The following is a 7,651-nucleotide window of genomic DNA, read 5'->3' on the forward strand; positions in this document are numbered from 1 at the left end:
AAGTCCAACAAAAATGCTGATAGGTTTGCAAAATGCTGAGCTTCGCTCAAATGTCATCCTTTGTGGGAAGTCATTCCTGATCCCCACTGCTCTTGTAGCCACTCCTACAAAATTATGTTTTTTAAAATTACAGCTATATATGAAAAAAGATATAAATGCATATACTTGTATTCATATGTATACATATGTACATGTACACATATGAATATGTAGGCAGCTAGGTGGTACAGTGAAGACTCTTCCTGAATTCAAATCCAGGCTTGAATGCTTATCAGCTATGTAATTCTGTCCAAGTGAGTTAACCCTGTTTGCCACAGTTTCCTCATCTGTAAAATAAGATAGAAAAGAAAATGGCAAACTAGCTGAGTGACTCTGGGTAAGTCACTTAATCCTGTTTGCCTTAGTTTTTTCATCTGTAAAAGGATCTGGAGAAGTAAATAACAAACCACTCCAATATGTTTGCCAAGAAACCCAAGAAATGGGTTCACAAATATTGGATATGACTAAAAAATGACTAAAACTACATATATATATATATATGAAGATAGATAAGTAGATAGATATAGATAGACAGACAGATAGATTAGATAGGTATGTATATATATATGTATATATATATATATATATATAGAGAGAGAGAGAGAGAAAGAGAGAGAGAGAGAGAGAGAGAGAGAGAGAGAGACAGACAGACAGACAGACAGACAGACAGATAGATAGATAGATAGATAGATGGTGTAATGAAGATTTGCTCCTCAGAACTCTAAATCCCAGCTTCCCATGTTCCCTTTCATGTTATGTGCTAATGTAGGGAGGATTCAAATTTTGCATAGCTCTGCCCCTCTCTCTTTTCTCTCCTGATCACACTGGGAAAGCGGGATTTATGCCAGGCAGGAGAATCTACACATGTGGGTTTACTTTTTCTTAGATAATTAGGTTTGAACTTCTATTTCTCTTAGCTTTATATCTTTCTACTTCAAGTGATTATTAATAATCTTCATAAAATATAATATTTGGAGCTATTGGATATTGATTTAAATCTTATATTGTGGCAACCAGAAATCAAGAGTTTAGAACCCTAGCTCTGCTCTAAGTTGTAGAGCAGTTTTAAAAGACAGATTAATTTTAAAAAGACAGCAGTTTTAAAGGACAGATTAATTTAAAAAATTAATTAAAAAATTTTAAGCAGTCCTCTCTGCTCTTCCTCCTCTTCCTGTTGCTGCTGCCACTGCCTCCCAGGTTTGGCCAGGCACTGCTTGGGTATCCACTGTTTCTGCTGTCTGTGAGCTACTGCAGTGTGCACCATAGCTCCCCTCGCTTCTGCTGTGGCCTCCCTACCACTGCTGTTCACCCAAAGTTCTGAGAACTGTTTGGAAGCACCTTCTTTTTTCTTACCAGAAGGGTGAGATCCAAATTCCATTGGGCTTATCCTTGCTACATCCATGTGGGTCTCAAGTCTGCACTAGCTAATTTTCAGAAGGGGAACACAGTGTGGAGTGGCCCCTTACATACTATCCACCCCAACCCCAGCCTAGCTAACCCAGGGGTGCTTTCATGCTTCTGGCTGTGGGGGTGGGGACTGATATGTCACATGGTCATTGATTTTTACTCCTGGGGGGAAGGGAAGGAAACTTACTTTTTCAAACCTCTTAACTTTACTCCTAGCACCATCTACAGACAGAAAGTAGAATTGCTTCCATTTTAATAAGTGGGATTATAAGCACGGCCCAGTTTTCTGCCTATCTCAAAGAGCTACTGTTACTGGAGAGCCTTACCACAGTTTTAGGATGTCTTTTCTTGCTATAGTTCCTGCGTGCATTTATCCTTACTGTTAGCTTGAGTAATCTCAAGATTCAGAGGGGAGTTTTATCTCCTTATACCCCCTTGCCATTTTGGCCTGCCCAGTCTTTGCAACACTTTCAATATGGGGTTCATCCACACTATGCACAGTATGGGTATGGGGAACCCCAGAATGGATGATGATACTGGGGAGGGGAAGGAACTTTAAAGTGTCTGGAGATGAATTTTTAAGCCTTTTCAGACTCCATTGTTTTATTGATGCTAACTGTTTCAGTTTGTTCCCCTCCAAATAGTGAAGAAGTCTCTGTAATGCAGCTATTGCAATTTGAGAAAAGGACTCTTAGATTGTTAACTCACATCCCATCACATATGTTATATTTGATGATTGTTTTAATATTTAATTTTGTTTTTAAGTTCATATATTAATCTAATCTAATATATTCTGTTACATTATGTCATTTTCAGCTATTGTCTTTGGCCATTAGCTATATGTTCTGTTACATTGTCTTTATTTGTACCCTCCTCATATGACAGGACTGGAGAACACATCATTGTAAAAAAGTCCATAGTCTAGCTGGACAAACCCTTTCCCGTGGCAAAAGTATAGAGCCTTTATGGGTGTTGGGTTTGTCACCAGATCCAGCGAGGTCATATATTGCCTTAACAGCCTTTTTGCCTTTGTTAATTGTCACATAGATGATGATAGATGGACTCCATCAAACTGGTTACAACCAGATCAGTAACCTTTGATTTTAATGGGTCTTCAGAAATTATTTTTAGGTATCTAGTAGCACCACTACTTCTGACTGATCATTTGCCTACCTTTAAGTTGTTTATAACAAGAGGTAAGGGTCCATTTAGTAGTTGAAATGGAGTGCAGTAGCACTATTATATTCCCCACCTCTGCATTTATAAAAATGTAATGAATGAGACATCAGAAGTGATTTTCACTGTTGTAGTCCTCACCTCCACATTACAATGAATGAGACATATAAAGACATATCTTTTATGGCTGTTACAGTGTCATACCAGAGGAGGATGTTTTCCTAAATGGTTTGTTTATCCCATGATGGATTATAATCTCATCCTGGAGGTGCGAAAGTTTTCTTAGGGAGCATGGTAACCCTTGGATGGCTCCCAAATGGGAAACATTTCCTATGGAGCCTAGTGGCTACTGGATGGTTTTTATATTTGTAACTCTTCAGCTTCCTGTACCCTTCCACCAGAATGATCTAGATTCTTGGTGATATTTTAAACCCAAAAGGTTTTCATTAGCAAAACAGAGGTTTTTTCTGGGCTTCCCTGCCAAATTTTGGAATGATGGCAGTAATAGACTTTGTTAAAAATATCTCAGCCAAGGTTGAAAGGTTGGCTATATCTGGAGAGCTTGTGACAAGTTTCCATGAGCTTCAGTGGACATAGAGACTCATGTAAATCCTAATGATAGTGAGTTTGTTTGCTATTGTCATTAAATAGGCTCTTGTGATTTTGGGGATTTTGGTACTTCTTTTGATGTGCATTGGTTGTTGTACTGCTGTTTTAAAAAGCTGTTAATTGGTGAAAATCATGTGCACTCACATTGTGGATCATGACCAAGTTAAAAAAGAAATGGATCTCATTTGTGGGTGAGAAACCTTTGTATTGTGCCTCTGCTTCACTAACACAGTGTTTCATGGAATATGAACTATATATATTTTGGTTAAAATGGGTATTATTGTTTTTCCTTTTATGTGCAATAGGATACTTGAATTTTCTTTCCTCTCTTATTTTTTGTGCTTGTAGCACAAGCAACCAGTATTAATGGCTTTTTCATTTTGCACTAGGATAAGTTTAGAATGTCCATTAGCCCTAATGTCAATGCATCCCCAAAAGCTTTAGACTATGGAAATCTGCCATTGATTGTTCAATATTTTGGGACTTTGACTAGTAATTAGTCTGATTTCATTAGAAGGGATCACAAAAGAGTCATTATACAGTGCCAAGAAGCACAAGGTCAAGGAGACCAACCAATCCCAATGGGATTGATGAGAATCTGTGCCAAGACAGAGGACTTGTTTTGGGGTTTGTGGAAGTGGCTATTTGATATCATCAGATATAGGATGTCCCCATGCCAGAGTACCTGAGTTTGGCTGTCATTTTGTCTCCCCTGTCCATGTAAGTAAAATCAGGGAATACTATTTCCCCTTCCACTTCAAAATCTAGTCCCTTTTCTGTCTTTTATGGTGTGGCAACTTTCTGTAGTCCTGGCTGCTGATTGGAAAGTGCATATTGCTGCAATGGTCCTACAGGCTTATGGGACATAAATCACTTTATTGGGCCCTGATTCTAGGACCTTCTATGGACTTATTCTTGCTTACTCAGAATTTTTATATACTATTTAATTTTGATTTTTTTCTTTTCTTCTATTTGAGTATGTTTATGTTTTGTCTTTCTTTTGACAATTGATTCATATGCCTCATAACTTAGCCATGTATCCCTGGGTGATCCGTGTTTTGGGCAACACCCTCCTCAGGGGGATTGTTTCATTGTCATAAAATTCTAGATTTATAAAAAGTTTTCTTGTTTGAGAATAATTTTAGGATAAGAAACTTGCTACCTCCCTGAATCAAGAAAGTGAACTATTTAGAGAAAGCACCATAAAGATGCTGCAGAAACCACACACTGCACCAAAAGATCCAGAATGAAGTTTGAGATGTAGTGAAATTGAACTGTGGGGAGTTGAATACATTTATTTTGAATGTACACTCTTATGCCAAAGAGGATAGCCTCTTAATTAGTTTTTTTGTCAATGTGCCTAGCAATCATTGGTTCTGTTTTCTTTCTCTTTTATTTCTCTCTTATCCCCAAATTATTGTTGAAGATGTCCACTGACTTCACAAAAGTTCCTAGTGGGTAGAACACTCAGAAAGGGGAACCAGGGATTGAGAGAATAATGGGTTATAAGTTAAAGTCTAAGAGAAGGAGAGTATAAGGTGAGAATAAAGACACAAAGACAAAGAAAGTTCCAACATGAAGTAGTCAGACAGCAAGTTAGCTCTGGTGGAAAAGAGCTTAACCCTTAGCTGACATACTCGTGTTTTTATTGGGGTTACAACAGTATAGGGGGAAGGGAAAATGATAATTAGAGAAATGGTCTGGATACATTAACATTATGAGGTAATCATCATGAGATATAAAGTGCCAAATCCTAAGACAATAGGTATAGCTAATACCTAGATCAGGAGTTCATATGGCCTAAGGCATCTTAGCTTGTTTGATACATATATTAACAAGGAGGCTGAGATAACTGACCAGTCTTCTGGAGTGTAGCCTTAGGGAAGGGCTAGGAATTTGAAGTTAAGGTTCAATTTAACTCAAGGTTACAGAAACCAATCATAAGAGTCAGCTTTTTGAGCACCTCTAAAATAATATCAAGATGAATATATGCCTGGACTCCTACAATTATAATTTCCCCTTAGAAAGTGCAATATTGTATGTACCTCTAGTTACAGATATTTAGAGATATAAGTTGGTTATGTGTACTGATTCATTGGGGAAATTAGGCACGTAAATCTGTGAGATTTCTACATGCTCATTTTCCATTAGAATCACAGGGGAGATTGTGTCATGAGGATTTGCTCCCCAGAACTCTAAATTCCAACTTTCCATGTTCCCTCTCACATTATGTACTAACGTAGGGAGGATATAAGTTTTGCGTAGCTCTGCCCCACTCTCTTTTCTCCCCTGATTGTGCTGGGAAAGCAGGCTTTATGTCAGGCAGGAGAATCTACACACTTGGGTTTACTTTCTGTTAGATAATTAGGTTTGAACTTCTATTTCTTGTAGTTTTATTTTCTTTCTAATTCAAGTGATCATTAATAAACTTTATAAAATATAATACTTGGAGTTATTGGATATTGATTTAAATCTTATTATACATAGATAGATAGACAGAGACAGATAAAGATAGATAGATAGATAGACAGACAGACAAACGGATGGATGGATGAACAGTTAGAGATATGGCTTTTCAAACATTAAAATGCTTTGTAATGTTAGTTGTTATTTTTAAAATATATTTAATATTTATTCATATATATATACATATACATATATCATTTATCTTGATTGAATGCTCCTTGAGGGCAGGGACTGCTTCATTTCAATTGGACTATGAGGCACAGTCAGTAGAGCACTGGGCCTGAGGTCAGGAATACCTAAATTCAATTCTAGTTTCAGGTACTTATTAGCTGTGTGACACTGGGCAAGTCATTTCACTTCTCTGTGAGTTTCCTCAACTATATAATGAGCATTATAATAGGAACGACTTCACCCAGATGTTAGGCTAATATGAGATAATTGTAAAACCTTAGCACACTGCTTGGCACATAGTGGGTGCTTAATAAAGGTTTGTTCCTTCCCACCCTTTTCTTTATCTTTGTATTCTTGGAAGTGATTGCACTGCTTGGCACATAGGAGACAGTAAATGCTTGTTGACTGATGCAATATGTTCTCAGCAATTCCTGTAAGAACTTAAAAGCATCTAAAGATATCCTATGCTTTAATGGAATAAAAGGTAGAAAAGTGGAAAAAAAAACCATCCATTTATCAATTGCTTTCTCTTATCCACCTGGTACCAAATTGTATTCATCAATATAGAATCAGAAAGTAACTTAGAGTCATCAAGTTTTTTTTTCCCTTTTACAGATGAGGAAACTGAGCCTCAGAGAGATTAAGATACTTGCCTAAAGTCACATAGGTAATAAAGAGGAATCAGAATTAGAATTCTGGTCTTGTACTTCCAAGGTATTATGACCATTCCCCGCCCCCCCTGGATTAATTTAAGCTGTCAGTTTAATAAGGAGAGTTTAACTCTGGGACGCAGAGCTCCATGGCACCATCTCCTCTCTGCCTCTGCTACTTTGCTTGGTTTCAACTCCACAGAATATGCTGCCTTTCTCAGGTTAAGGTCATCACATCTAAACTCATCACTATGCTACTAATTCAAGTCTTAATCTGACACCACCTTCTTTAACCCCCTCTCCTCTCTGATCAGAGGGCAGAGTACTAAACTCTTTACAATGCCTTCCTTTAGAGAGGGCAGAATCTGGCCTTCTGGCTCAAGTTATTCTGCATCTGCTATTTTGAACTCTACAGAACAAGATGCACACCTGACCTTTCTCCATCCCCTCCCCCACTTCCTTCCTCCCTTTTGTGTCTTGTCTATCCCCTCCCCATTAGACTGCAAGCTCCTTGAGGGCAGGGGCTATCTTTTTATTCATTGTAACCCCACTGCTTAGTACAGTGCCTGGCACAGAGTAGTTGCTAAATAAATGTTTGTTAGATTAGATTGAATCAGACTAGAGGTAACAAGATTGACATAAATTGCTGTAAAGGGCTATTGGAGTATCATTGATAAGGTTAACCTCTGTAGAGGGATACTCAGAGTGTGATTGAGAGCCAGTGGATTAAGTACAGGGGAAAGAAAGATCATTGTTTATTGTCCCTTTAGTTAACAGTGTGGTGGATAACAGTATTCATATGTTTTTGCATTGGATGCAAAATGAAAATGAAAGTCATGCTATTCGAGAACCCATGTCTCAGACCTGGAAGAGTTAATTATGATCAGATCCAGTGTGTAACTGCATATACGAATTGTACCAGTTAAGTTCACCTCCAATTTCATGTCCTTTTTTTATTTTTTAGAAAAAATTTTTCCCATGGTTACATGATTCATGTTCTTGATCTCTCTCCCCCCACTCCCTCCATACCCCCCCAGTAGCCAACATGCATTTCTACTGGTTTCTTTCTGTGTCATCAATCAAAACCTATTTCCATATTACTGATAATTGTTCTAGGGTAGTCATTAAGAGTC

Source organism: Gracilinanus agilis, chromosome 3, assembly GCF_016433145.1.
Source record: "Gracilinanus agilis isolate LMUSP501 chromosome 3, AgileGrace, whole genome shotgun sequence".
Lineage (NCBI taxonomy): Eukaryota > Metazoa > Chordata > Mammalia > Didelphimorphia > Didelphidae > Gracilinanus > Gracilinanus agilis.